We start from the raw sequence: 15871 nt of genomic DNA, 5'->3' as shown, positions 1-15871 counted from the left end.
GTTGTTGTTATGTGCTGTCGAGTCAAACCCGACTCATAGCGACCCCTCCTTGGGTTTCCGAGGCAGTATCACTACGGAAGTAGGATTGCCCAACCTTCCCTCCGAGGAGTGGCTGGTGGGTTTGAACCGCCAGCCGTCTGGTTAGCAGGCAAGTGTCTTAGCCACTTATGAAGTGTAAATCTAGGAAAACTGGAAGCTGTCAAAAATGAAATGGAACACATAAAGATTGATATTCTAGGCATTAGTGAGTTGAAATGGACTGGTTTTGGCCATTTTGAATCAGACAAACATATGATCTCCTATTCCGGGAATGACAGTTTGAAGAGATTTTGTATGGCATTCATCATCGCAAAAGATGTTTCAAGATCTGTCCTGAAGTACAATGCTGTCAGTGATAGCATAATATCCACATGCCTACAAGGAATACCCGTTAATACGACTATTATTCAAATTTATACCCCAACCACCAAAGCCAATGATGAGGAAATTGAAGATTTTTATCAACTTTTGCAGTCTGAAATTAACTGAACATGCAATCATGATGTGTAAATTATCACTGGTGATTGGAATGCAAAAGTTGGAAACAAGGAAGAATCACCAGTTGTTGGAAAATTTGGCCTTGGTGACAGAAATAATGTTGGATCTCACATGGTAGAATTTTGCAAGACCAATGACTTATTCATTGCAAAAATCTTTTTTTCAACAACACAAATGGTACCTGTACAAGTGGACCTCACCAGATGGAACACACAGGAATCAGATTGACTACATCTGTGGCAAGAGGTAGTGGAAAAGCTCAATATCTTCAGTCAGAACCAGGTCAGGAGCTGATTGTGGAACAGACCATAAACTGCTCATATGCAAGTTCAACTTGAAGTTAAAGACAATAAAAACAAGTCCAAGGGAGCCAAAATATGATCTTGAATATATCCCTCCTGAATTTAGAGATCATCTAAAGAATAGATTTGATTCATTGAACACCAATGACTGAAAACCAGAAGAATTGTGGAATGACATCAAGAACACCATTCATGAAGAAAGCAAGAGGTCACTAAAAAGATGAGAAAATAAGAGAAGACTAAACTGGATGACAGAGGAGATTCTGATATCTTGAGTGGAGAGTAGCTAAAGCAAATGGAAGAGATGACAAGATAAAAGAACTGAACAGAAGTTTTCAAAGAGCAGCTTGAGAAGACAAAGCCTATTACTATAATGAAGTGTGCAAAGACCTGGAGTTAGAAAACTAAAAGGGAAGAACACGCTCGGCATTTCTCAAGCTGAAAGAATTGAAAAATTTTAAGCCTCGAGTTGCAGTATTGAAAGATTCTATGTGCAAAATATTGAATGATGCAGGAAACATCAAAAGAACATGGAAAGAATACACAGTCATTGTACTAAAAAGAACTGGTTGATGTTCATCCATTTCAGGAGGTGGCATATGATCTAGAACCAATGGTATTGAAGGAAGAAGTTGAAGCTGCACTGAAGGAATTGATGAAGAACAAGGGTCCGGGAATTGATGGAATATCCATTGAGATATTTCAACAAACGTATGCCCCACTGTAGGCACTCACTTGGTTATGCCAAGAGATTTGGAAGACAGCTACCTGGCCAACTGACTGGAAGAGATCCATATTTGTGCCCGTTCCAAGGAAAGGTGATCCCACAGAATGTGGAAATTATCAAACAATATCATTAATATCTCACACAAGTAAGATCTTACTGAAGATAATGCAAAAATGGTTGCAGCAGTATATTGAGAGTATATTGGAAGTTCTCCAGAGGTGATAGCTGGATTCAGAAGAGGATGTGGAGCCAGGGATATCATAGCTGCTGTCAGATGGATCTTGGTCAAGGCAAAGAATATCAGAAAGATGTTTACTTGTGTCTTATTGACTATGCAAAGACATTTGATTGTGTGGATCATGACAAATTATGGATAACATTGAGAAGAATGGGAATTCCTGAACACTTGATTGTACTCATGAGCAACCTGTACATTGACCAGGAGGCTTTTGTTTGAATAGAACAAGCAGACACTACATGGTTTAAAATAAGAAGGGAGTGTGTCAGGGTTGTATCCTTTCCCCATACTTATTCAATGCTAAGCAAATAATCTGAGAAGCTGAACTGTATGAAGAAAAACGTGGCATCAAGACTGGAGGAAGAATCATTGACAACCTGAGATATGCTGTCGATACAACTTTGCTTGCTGCAAGTGAGGATGACTTGAGGCATTTACTGATGAAGATTGAAGAATACAGTCTTCAGTATGGATTATATCTCAATATAAAGAAAACAAAAATCCTCACAACTGGACCATCAGCAGCATCACGATAAATGGAGAAAAGATTGAGGCTGTCAAAGAATTCACATTGCTTGGTTCTAAAATTGACACCAGTGGAAGCAGCAGTCAGGACATTAGATGACATGTAGCACTGGGCAGGATGGTTGCAAAGGAACTCATTCAAGTGCTGAGGAGCAAGGATATCCCCTTGAGGACTAAAGTGTGCCTGACACAAGCCATGATATTTCCAATCACTTTGTATGCATGTGAGAGCTGGACAATGAATAAGGAAGACCGAAGAAGAGTTGATGCTTTTGAGTTGTGGTGCTGGTGAAGAATGCTGAAAGTACCATGGACTGCCAAAAGAACTAGCAGATCTTTCCTGGAGGAAGTGCAGCCAAGATGCTTCTTGGAAGTGAGAATGGCCAGACTTTGTCTCACCTACTTTGGTCATGTTGTCAGAAGGGACCATTCCCTGGAGAAGGATGTCATGCTTGGGAAGGTGGAGGGTTGACGAAAGAGGGGAAGGCCTTCAACGAGATGGATTGACATGATGGCTGCAACAATGGGCTCAAGTATAGCAAGGATCATGGAGCTGGCGTGGGATCAGGCAGTGTTTCGTTCTGTTGTGCATGGGATCCCTATGAGTTGGAAATGACTCAATGGCACCTAACAACAACAACATGTGGGGGAGAGTGTGCCCATGATCATGTATATGGTTGGCAGACAATTTTTCTACACATGTATTTGTATGTTCTGTAAGAATTACTAAGTATAATTTAGAGCTGAGAAGGGACAAGATTGTAGTCACTTCTTGGTCACAACCAGCTACACAGAAGGAGCAAATAGTTGGACCTGTGGGCTCAGGATGGTAGTTGCTGGAGGCATCAAACTCAATTGGCATAATATACTACACAAAATGACTTGGAGTTCGAAAACCAAAAGAGAAGAACTCACTAGACATTTTTCAAACTGAAAGAACTAAGGAGAAAATTGAAGCCTCGAGTTGAAATATTGAAAGATTCTACAGGCAAAATATTGAATTATGCAAGAAACATCAAAAGATGATGAAAGGAATACACAGAGTCACTGCATCAAAAAGAGCTGGTCAATCCATTTCATGAGGTGGCATATGACCAAGAACCAATGGGACTGTAGGAAGAAATTGAAGCTGCACTGAAGGAATTGACTAAGAACACGTCTCCAGGAACTGAAGGAATACCCATTGAGAGGTTTCAACAAATGGATGCCATGCTGCAGACACTCACTTGGTTATGTCAAGAGATTTGGAAGACAGCTACCTGGCCAACTGACTGGAAGAGATACATATTTGTACCCATTCCAAAGAAATGTGATCCCACAGAATGTGGAAATTATAGAACAATATAATTAATATTGCAAGCAAGTAAAATCTTACTGGAGATAATTCAAAAATGGTAGCAGCAGTATATTGACAGAGAACTTCCAGGGGTGCAAGCTGGATTCAAAAGAGGATGTGGAACATGTGATATCATTGCTGATGTCAGTTGGATCTTGGCTGAAAGCAAAGAATACCAGAAATATATTTACTCATGTTTTATTGACTGTGGAAAGGCATTAAACTCTGTGGATCATAGGAAATTAAGGATAACATTGAGAAAAATGGGAATTTCAGATCACTTTATTGTGCTCATGAGCAACTAGTACATAGAGGAAGGCCTGTTGTTTGAACAGAACAAGGGGATAATGCATGGTTTAAAATCAGAAAGGGTGCACATCAGGATTGCATCCTTTCATCATACTTATTCAGTCTTCATGCTGAGCAAATAATCCGAGAAGCTGGAATATATGAATAAGAACATAGCATCAGGATTGGAGGAAGACTCATTAACAACGTGCAAAAAATGGAAGACCCTCAACTTGATAGGTGACACTTGACACAGTGGCTGTGATAATGGACTGAAGCATAGCAGTTTGTGGGGATGGCGCATGACCAGGCAATGTTTCACTGTGTTGTACATAGGGTCGCTATGAGTCAGAGCCAATTTGACACCTCGCACCAATGACAACTTCCTTTTCTACAGTTAACACTACTGATATTATAACAAAATAATGAGAAATTATAAATTGAAGGAGAAATAAAATGCAGGAAATGGGTGTATTCTCTAAATCTTGTCAAATATAATTATAGAAATAAAAAAAAAATTAGGTCATTTTTCCTTCCTTCCAAGAGTATTGAGTCAAAGATATACATTATTCTTGCTGTTGTCATAAGTATGATTAAGTCAGTTCCAATTCATGATGACACTATGTAAAACAGAATCAAATTTTACCCAGTCCTGAGCCATCTTCAGGATCATTGGTATGCTTGAGTGCATTGTTGTGGCCACTGAATATTTTGAGTGCCTTCCAACCTCGGGAGCTCCCTCATCTTCTAGCAATTTAGACTATATTTTGTTGTAACCTATTGGGTTTTCTTTGAACTCATTTCAGAGGTAGATTATCAGGCCTTTCTCCCTAGTTGTCTTAGTTTGCAAGCTCCTCTGGAATCGCTTACCAATGATGACCCTGCTTGTATTCGAAATAGTGGTGGCACATTTTCCAGCACCACAGAAATGTGTAAGCTACCACATTATGACAAGCAGACAGGTGGTGGACTCTGTATATGACTAGCAGATGTGAAATGCATCAAACTGAACTGTTAAATTATATATCGATATTTACCAATTTTTGAAAATCTATTGATCTTTCAAAATTATTCTGGGGCAATGGGTTCATGTCTGTGCCTTACATAGCATGCACTTCTGTGGTGCTTATAGTATGATATCCTGTGTTTTCCTGCCATTGTTAGTATAAGGATTCCTTAGCCTTCTCCAGTGTTCTGGTTACGTAGTGCCGCTCTGACAAGAAATATACTGCAAATGGGCTAGCCTTAACAAACAGGAGTTTATTCTTACAATTTGGAGGCTTTAAGTCCAAGCTCAAGTGCCAGGCTCTAGGGGCTGGGTGAAAGCCTCTCAACCTTGGGGTCCAGGTCCGCCTTCTGCTCCTGGCCCACTGGAGCAAGAGGCGTTTCTTCACTCAGACTGCTACTGGCTGCTGAGGCTGAGAAACCCCAAGGTTGACAAGTAAAAAGGCACAGTTCTGATGTTACCAAACCATATGGCAGGCCATTAACTTAAATCCATTGTAAGTCCCAAGGTTGGCAGACCATAGCAAGCTGCTGAGCAATGACATGGCTACATGCAGGGTCCAAGCGTGCCATAGGCTAGAGACCCTTCCCAATCCTTCTCCTTCTATACAGGAAGCAGACCACATCCCAAAGGCAGCTACTCAGCTGCTTGTGGTAGATCCCACTATGGAGCTGATTACCAGTCTCATCATGGGGGATAACTACCACCAGCTGCCCAGCCACTCAACCAGACCCAGCCAAGTTGACACACAAACATAACTACCACACCCAGTGAGCTATGAGGGCTGTGCAGAGTTCTCATTATATAAACAATGTTTTTTCATGCATAATTTGGTAAAGTTTCCATAATTTGAAATCATATCTCTGATTATTAGATTTCAAGCCAGCAGAGTACAAACCAGACTTTATTACTAAGCTCTTTTCTAAATATTGGTTTGTAATTTTTCCCTTCCTAAATAGTTTTGAGAAGTCCCTGGGTGACACAAACAGTTAATAGACTTGTGTGGTAACTGAAAGTTTGGCAGTTCTAATGCACCCAAAGGCACCTCAGAAGAAAAGCCTGGCAATATACTTTCAAAAAATCAACCATAGAAAACCATATGGAGCATAGTTCTGTTTTGACACATTTGGGGATTCCATGAATTGATCGCAACTTGATGGCAACTTTTAACTGAATAAACATTTTTGGACCGTTCTTTGTTTTCTATTGTGCGATAACCTTAGGAGAAATCATAGTCCTTTGTGGTGTATTTTTGTCTAGAGTTAATGCCTGGAAGAGTGAGTAATGGTGCCAGGGCTTCACACTAGTTATTTCACTTCAATCCCCTACCCAGAATTTCCCTTTCCACCCCAGATACAAAGAATCAGAGTCTACATTTTAACAAATCCCTTTTAACATAAGGATTATGTTGCAATCTATAAAAACTACCTGGGAATCTTAAAATATAGATTCTGATTCAGTACATCTGGGGTAGAAAAGCAAATTCTCAGCAGGGAGTCGAACTTGAATGAAGATTTGAAGCCCTGGGTGGTGCTATAGGATAATTATTTGAGCTTTATTGTTTATGGTTGCTACATACAGGGGTAAATGTTTTCACTTGTAGTATTTTGAGTATCAAATTTAACATTGAGCTGAGTTTGCAATGGTTCTACAGCTGATGGGTTTTCTTTTTTGTAAAATGAGTTTGACTTCAATTGTTTGAGCAGCAAATCATGATTCTCATCTGTAAGATAATACACTTTTGTTCTTAGAGAAATTAAGGAAAATATGTGTTTTGAGAAAAGGACTTAAAGATGTGAAACCTAATAACAATGAATGATTTACCAGATGCTTTTGCTATTAACACTTAGTCTCTAACTGAATTGTCTTAGTAATGATGCATTTACATAGTTTTAAAGAAGGAGCTCTGGTAGTATACTGCCTAAGGCATTTGACTGGTAACCAGAAAGTTGATAGTTCAAACCCACCAGCTGCTTGCAGAAGGAAGATGGGGCACTTTCCTTCTGTAAAGATTTTCTGTGTTGGGAACCCAATGGGGGTTGCTAAGAGTTACTGTTTTTCTTCCTAATGTTTATTTGTCTTTACAAGAATAATTCATTTTGAATGCAAAAAATATCTGCAATGGAACAATCAAAAATAAAACATCCAGGATTTTCCCTAGGGCTTCTAGCTACCTAATAAGCTAGGCAGTGTTTTATCAATATAGTAATTACATTTCTAAATCGAATCTATCAGCAGATGGGAGATATTTATAATTCTGACTATCTCAGATTCTAAGATACTGTGACAAATTGTGTCAAGAAATCTGTTCATTTTATTACACTTCTATTCAGTTTGAAATCCTTTGTTTTAAATAAGCCAGATATAAAGCAATTGTGTGTGATTTAAAAAAATTATAATCTAAATGTTGATAGCATACATATGAAAATCAGTTTGAAAATCTTGCTTAATGAAATTCAGATTTTTTTTGTATCATTAACATAATAATATGAAAGCATAAGTCTAAAGAAGAACTGTCTTAGTTATCTACTATTGCTATAATAGAAATCCTATCAGTGTCTGGCTTTAACAAAAGAAATTTATTTTCTCACAGTTAACTACTAGGACCTCAGATTCAGCATACTGACTCTTGGGGAAGGACTTCTCTCTTTGCCAGTTCTGGAGGAAAGTCCTCTCTGCTGAGGTTCTGTCCCGGGAGACCTTCATTGTGGTATGGCATCTCTCTTCCCGATTTCTGCTTCTGCTAGCTTGCTTTTAATCTCTCCTATATATCAAAACAGATTGACCCAAGATACACCATGCATTAAATCCTGTCTCCTTTTAACATAACAAAGACAATGCATTCCCAAATAGGATTATAATCACAGGCACAGGGGATAGGATTTATAGCATGTATTTTGAGGGAAAACAATTCAATCCATCTTATGAACATTCAGGAGAAAGACTTGTTTAATTGTTTTAAACTGCTAGATCATGATTCATGATTTCCCAAAGTTCAAAGTATATATGTCTTTTTCCCAAGTTGTTTCTACCACATATGTGTGTGTGTGTGTTGGGGAGTTATAGTAACACAGACATATTTCATTTTATTACTTCACTTTTTGTTTTGCACATCATTGTGTATTTTACAAATTTATGTGGTAACTCTGTGCTGAGCAAGTCTATTGGTGCCATTTTTCCAACACCATATATTCATTTTGTGTCCTTGTTTAACATTTTAGTAATTCCAACAATGTTTCACAGTTTTTCATAATGTTATTGCACACATCATGATAAAGGGAGAAAAGGCTGAAGTTATCAGGGATTTCATTTTACTTTGATCCACTATCAGTGCCCATTGAAGTACCACTCAAGAAAACAGAAAATGTATTGCACTGGACAAATCTGCTGCAAAAGATATCTTTGAAGTGTTAAAAACAAAGATGTCACCTTGAAGACTAAGGTGGGCCTAACCCAAGCCATGGCATTTTCAATAGCCTCATAAGCATGTGAAAGCTAGATAATGAATAAGGAAGACCAAAGAAGAATTTGTGCATTTGAATTGCGGTTTGGTGAAGAATATTAAAAATACCATAGACTGCCAGAAGAATGAACAAATCTGTCTTGGAAGAAGTACAGCCTGAATGCTCCTTAGAAGGGAAGATAGTGAAACTTTGTCTCATGTACTTTGGCCATATTATTAGGATGGACCAGTGCCTGGAGAAGGATATCATGCTTGGTAAAATAGAAGGTCAGCAAAAAAGGGGAAAGTCCTCAATGAGATGGATTGACACAGTGGCTTCAATGGTGGGCCACGCATACAAAGATTTTGAGGATGGTGCAGGACTGGGCAGTATTTCATTCAGTTGTACATAGGGTCAGCTATCAGTTTGAGCCAACTCAACAACACTTAACAATAACATAACATTGCACACATAATAGACTACAGTATAGTGTAAGCAAAAGGAACCCTGGTGGTGTAGTTTTTAAGGCATTTGGCTGCTAACCAGAAGGTTGGTGAATCAAACCCATTGGTGCCTTTATGGAAGAAATGCAGGGTAGTCTTTTTCTTTAAATATTTGCATCCTTGGAAACACAAAGGAGGTTGCTGTGAGTAGGAATCTACTTGATGACTTTTATATGCAATAGAAAACAAAACATTCATGTGACTTGCTTTATTGCAAGATTCACATTATTTTGGTGGTATGGTGATATCTCCAAGATATGCCTGTATATTTTTCTGGCCCAGAGATAGAAAAAAGTTGTTTCCTCAAATATCTCCCAGAGAGTTCTGAGAATCCCTAGGAGGTTCCTCTCACGTGCTCCAGGACCAGAGGACCAGACCTCTTGGTGACTCCATGAGTTACATTGTTTTTCCCATTTCCTGTTCATCTCATTATGTTGACATCTCCTATAGTTGCCATTAATAATGCAGCAATTATGGAATTAACACTTTTAAAGGTGAAACTATTCTTAACTGTCATGCATCAACACACTTCTGCTGGTGTCCATCAATTTTCAGAGAACAGTCCTGCATTCCAATATCAAATGTAGAGATGTGAGCAAAAAGTGAACCTCTTCCCAACATTGCTGGTGCACCAGTCATCCCTGCAAAAGAATTTTGCCCAAATTCTTTAGAAATATACTTTCATAGTTTTTTTTTTTTTTTTAATTGAATACTATTGATTTCAGGCAGAAGTCTGAAAAGTTGAACCAGAATATAATTGAAGTTACAGACACTGCTATATTTACAATCACCGCTCTGCTTGGAAGGTGACTCATGGTCCTTGGACCAAGCTTATAAACTTGCTTTTCTCTTCTCTCACAGTGTTCATTTTCCTTACAAAATAACTAGAGTCCTGAAAGGCTAATCCTACATGTCTCCCAAATATATACAGACACAGTTGTGCCCTAAGATGAATAAATCTTAACTTCAAGTAGGGCTTCAAGTTACAAGTATATATATTACAATGTGTTATAAATCAAGTTTTTGCAATCCCAGATAAGTGGAAAATTCAAATGGAGAGAGATTGTGTTCACTACTGCCATAAGTAAATTTATGGAATGCTTTAACATGAGTTAGGCAGATCACTCTATAATATCTACAATATTGCAAAAAAGGGGAAAATCACTAGCAGCTTGCAAAACTGAAAAAAAATATTATAGGGATCAACCCAAGTAGTATAGAAACTCTCTATTCTCAAACCCTAACAGAAGAGTAGAGGCTGGGGAAAAAACAAGTGTCAGGAACATTTGAGATCAATTCATCTTGTGTGCATGGCATAACTAGAAAGAAGATGGAGTGATATATGAGTGAAAATTCCAAATCAGAAAACCTAAGCCAGATAAGATAAATGCTACGTGAAAAATGAGGAGTATAGCAAGAAAAAATCCATATTTGTGCCCATTCCAAAGAAAGGTGATCCCACAGAATGTAGAAATTATAGAACATATCATTAATATCACATGCAAGTAAGATATTACTGAAGATAATTCAGAAACATTTGCAGCAGTATATTGATAGAGAACTTCCAGAGGTTCAAGCCGGATTCAGAAGAGGATGTGGAACAAGGGATATCATAGCTGTTGTCAGATGGATCTTGGCTCAAGGCAAGAATACCAGAAAGATGTTTACTTGTGTTTTATTGACTATGCAAAGGCATTTGATTGTGTGGATCATGACAAATTATGGATAACATTGAGAAGAATGGGAATTCCCGAGCACTTGATTGTACTCATGAGGAATCTGTACCTTGACCAGGAGGCTGTCGTTCGAACAGAACAAGGGGACACTACATGGTTTAAAATCAAGAAGGGAGGGTGTCAGGGTTGTATTCTTTCTCCACACTTATTCAATTCATATGCTGAGTAAATAATCCGAGAAGCTGGACTATATGAAGAAAACCGTGGTATCAGGATTGGAGGAAGAATCATTAACAACTTGAGATATGCAGACGATACAACTTTGCTTGCTGAAAGTGAGGATGACTTGAGGCACCTACTGATGAAGGTTGAAGAATACAGTCTGCAGTATGGATTACGTCTCGACATAAAGAAAACAAAAATCCTCACAACTGGACCAATGAGCAGCATCACAATAAATGGAGAGAAGATTGAGGTTGTCGAGGAATTCACGTTGCTTGGTTCTACAATCGATGCCAATGGAAGCAGCAGTCAGGACATTAGACGACGTGTAGCATTGGGAAAGTCAACTGCGAAGGAACTGTTTCAAGTGCTCAGGAGCAAGGATATCTCCTTGAGGACTAAGGTGCGCCTGACACAAGCATGATATTTCCAATCGCCTGGTATGCATGTGAGAGCTGGACAATGAATAAGGAAGACCGAAGAAGAGTTGATGCCTTTGAGTTGTGGTGCTGGCAAAGAATGCTGAAAGTACCATGGACTGCTAAAAGAACTAACAGATATGTCCTGGAGGAAGTGCAGCCAGAATGCTCCTTGGAAGCAAGAATAGCCAGACTTCATCTCACCTATTTTGGTCAAGTTGTAAGAAGGGACCATTCACTGGAGAAGGATGTCATGCTTGGTAGGGTGGAGAGTCGACGAAAGAGGGGGAGGCCTTCAAGGAGATGGATTGATATGGTGGCTGCGATGATGGGCTCAAGTATAGCAGGGATTGTGGGGCTGGCGTGGGATCGGGCAGTGTTTCGTTCTGCTGTGCATGGGGTCGCTGTGAGTTGGAAACGACTCGATGGCACTTAACAACAACAACAACAACATAGCAAGAAAAAGGTAGATATCTGCAGAAGAGCCTAGCTGGACTCATGCATTTCCTGCTTGTCTGTGTGTGTGTGTGTGTGTGTATTTCCAAACTAAAACCAAACTCACTGTCATGGAGTCATATCCAACTCATGGCGACCCCTCCTTGGGTTTCTGAGGCAATATCACTCCATAAGCAGATTGCCCAACCTTCCTTCCAAGGAGTGACTGGTCGGTTTGAACCACCAGCCTTCTGGTTAGCAGTCAAATACCTTAGGCTCTACACCACCAGAGCTCCTATATATATATATAAAACACAATATTTTGTTGGCTAGAATTTGAGTTAAAAATCGTACAGTAATGAAGAGATTGGTCTATTGTTTCTCTTTTCTGTAATTTCCTGCACAATTTGTTGCTTTTTTAAAAAAATATCACAGTTATCCTAGTGATCTCATAAAATTATTTAGTGGTTTCTTTGTGTAAGGTGTAAGCAAATACTTCATGTAAGGTTCTTGTGTTTTCTTCCTTTGATGTTAAGAAGAATTCACCATGAAATGCCCCTGTCTGATGCTTTCTTAGTTTGCATTTTTTAATTTAATATAATTTTTTTTTAAGTAGGAAGGTTTCAATATTATAGGTCCCAGTTTTTTAATAGACATTGGGTAATTTAAATTACCAGTTACTTCTCTGTCAGATTTGATAAATTGTGGCTTTGTAGCAAACCATACACTATGTCTACATTTTCCAATTTATTGACACAAAAGTTGTTTATACTGTTATAATATTAACTGTTGATGTTTTATAATCTGTACACCATTTTCCATTTTGAATATTTACTCTTTTTGCCTTCTCTCATGCACTCGTTCATTCTTTTTTTATAAATGATGTTACCAATGGGTTACCAACTATCTTTAAATGATCAGTTTTGGATTTGTAGATTGTCTCTATTATACATGTTTCCTTTATATTTTGTTTATTTATCCTTATCAAAATTATTTATTTCATTTCCTGTTTATTTAATTTGCTGTATACTTTATAACAACTTTTTAGATTGTGATTGTTTAGACATTTTATTTTCTAACATGCATCTGTTGTTGTTATGTGCCATCGAGTCATCTCTGACTCCTAGCGACCATATGCAAAACAAAACACCACCTACTCCTGCACAACCACCCTGACTGTTGTTATACTTGAGCACATTGCTGCTGCCACCGTGTCAGTCCATCCCATTGAAAGCTTTCCCCTCTTTCATCGACCCTCCACTTTACCAAACATAATATCCTTTTCTAGGGCATGGTCCCTTCTAACAATATGACCAAAGTAGGTCAGACAAAGTCTGGCCATTCTCGCTTCCAAGGAGCATTCCCGCTGCACCTCTTGCAGGACAGATTTTTCACTCTTTTGGCAGCCCATGATACTTTTAGCATTCATTGCCAACATCACAGTTCAAGAGCATCAAGTCTTCTTTGGTCTCCCTTATTCATTCTCCAGCTCTCACATGCATATGAAGTGATTAAAAATATCACATACTAAGGTATGTGTTAGGCATACCTTAGTCCTCAAGGAGACATCTTTGCTCTTCAGCACTTGAAAGAGGTCTTTTGCAGCCGATTTGCCCAGTGCTATACTCTGATGTCCTGACTGCTGCTTCCATTGGCATCTATTGTAGAACCAAGCAATGTGAAATTTTTGACAATTTCAATCTTCTCTCCATTTATCGTAATGCTGCTTAGAGGTCCAGTGTTGAGGATTTTTGTTCTCTTTATATTGACATGTAATCTATACTGCAGATGAAAGTCTTTAATCTTCATCAGTAAGTGCTTCAAGTCATCCTCACTTTCAGCAAGCAAAGTTGTGTCGTCAGCATATTGCAGTTTGTTAATGAGTCTTCCTCCAATCCTGATGTGAGGTTCTTCTTCATATAGTCCATCTTCTCGGATTATCTTTTCAGCATACAGATTGAATAAGTATGGTGAAAGGATACAACCCTGACACACTCCCTTCTTGATTTTAAATCACACAGTATTCCCTTTCTCTGTTTGAACAACAGCCTTCTGGTCTATGTACAAGTTCTTGATGTGCACAATCAAGTGTTCTTTAATCTCATTCTTCTCAATGTTATCCACAATTTGTTATGCTCTACACAATCAAATGCTTTTGCATAGTCAATAAAACACAAGTAAACATCTTTCTGGTATTCTTTGCTTTGAGACTAGATCCATCTGACATCAGCAATGATATCCCTCATTCCTCATCCTCTTCTAAATCCAACTTGCAGTTCTGGAAGTTTTCTGTCAATATACTGTGGCATCTGTAAGTTTTCTGTCAATATACTGTGGCAACCATTTTTGAATTATCTTCAGTAAGATTTAACATGTGTGTGATATTAATGGTATTGTTCAAAAATTTCTACATTCTGTGGAATCACCTTTCTTTAGAATGGGTACATATATGGATCTCTTCCAGTCAGTTGGCCACATAGCTGTCTTCCAAATTTCTTGGCATTGATGAGTGAGTGCCTCCAGTGGGGCATCCATTTGTTGCAACATCTCAGTGGATATTCCATCAATTCTTGGAGCCTTGTTCTTTGCCAATTTCTTGAGAGCAGCTTCGACTTCTTCAAGCAATACCACTGGTTCTTGGTCATATGCCACCTCCTGAAATGGATGAATATCGATCAGTTCTTATTGATACAGTGACTTTGTTTATTACTCCCATCTTCTTTTGATGTTTCCTGCATTATTCAATATTTTGCCCATAGAATCGTTCAATATTGCAACTCAAGGCTTGAATTATTTCTTCAGTTCTTTCAGCTTGAGAAATGCCAAGCATGTTCTTACCTTTTGGTTTTCTAACTCCAGGTCTTTGCACATTTCAGTAAAATAATTGACTTTGACTTCTTAAACTGCTTTTTGAAATCTTCTGTTTAGCTCTTTTACGTTGTCATTTTTTCCATTTGCTTTTGCTATTCTTCACTCAAGGGCAAGTTTCAGAGTCTCTTCTGACATCCATTTTGATCTTTTCTTCTTTTCTGTCTTTTTAATAACCTTTTGCTTTCTTCATGGTTGATGTTCTTGATGTCATCCTATAATTCTTCTGATTTTGGGTCATTGGTATTCAATGCGTGAAATCTAGTCTTTAGATGGTCTCTAAATTCAGGATGGATATAATCAGGGTCATATTTTGATTCTCATAGACTTGTTTTAATTGTCTTCAGTTTCAACTTGAACTTGCATATGAACAACTGATGGTCTGTTCCACAATTAGCTCCTGGCCTTGTTTTCGCTAAAGATATTGAGCTTCTACATCACCTTTTTTTCCACAGATACAGTTGATCTGATTCAATGTGTACCCCATCTGGAAAAATCCATGTGTATAGCTGTCATTTGTGTTGTTGAAAAAAGCTATTTCTAAAGAATTAGTCATCAGTCTCACAAAATTCTAATATGAAATCTCCAGAATTAATTGTATTATCAAGGCCAATTATTGGTGATTCTTTGTTTCCAACTTTTGCATTCCAATATCCAGTGATAATCAACACATCTTGATTCAATGTTTGGTCAATTTCAGACTGTAGAAATTGGTAAAAATCTTCTATTTCCTTATCTTTGGCTTTAATGGTTAGTGTATAACATTGAGTAGCAGTAGTATTAATTTGTCTTCCCTGTAGGCATATGGATATTATCCTGTCACTGACAGCACTGTACTTCAAGATATATCTTGAAACATTCTTTGTGATTATGAATGTCATGCCATTCCTCTTCAATTTGTCACTCCCCAAATCATAGCAGATCATATGACTGATTCAAAATGACCAAAGCCCATCTATTTCAGCTCACTAATGCCTTGGATGTCATAAATCCTTATGTGTTCCTTTTCGTTTTTGACATCTTCCAATTTTCCTAGATTTATACTTCATACATTCCATGTTCCAATTACTAATGGATGTTTGCAGCTGTTTGTTACCATTTTGAGTCATGCCACATCAGCAAATGGAAGTCCCAACAGCTTTACTCCATCCACATTATTAAGATTGGCTCTACTCTGAGGAGGCAGTTCTTCCCCAGTTGTATTTTGAGTGCCTTGCCCTAGATATCCAGACTAATTATAAAATTACAATATTTAAGAGAGTTAAATATCAGCTCAAGAATAAGTAAGTAGATCAACGTAAGAATAAAAACTAAATACATTATTATAAGAGGTCTTGCCGATGCCA

The sequence above is a fragment of the Orycteropus afer genome, unplaced genomic scaffold (assembly GCF_000298275.1).
Source record: "Orycteropus afer afer isolate SDZICR_OR568_19922 unplaced genomic scaffold, OryAfe1.0 scaffold00004, whole genome shotgun sequence".
Lineage (NCBI taxonomy): Eukaryota > Metazoa > Chordata > Mammalia > Tubulidentata > Orycteropodidae > Orycteropus > Orycteropus afer.
The sequence above is the reverse complement of the archived record's forward strand: the minus strand, read 5'-3'. Positions refer to the sequence as shown.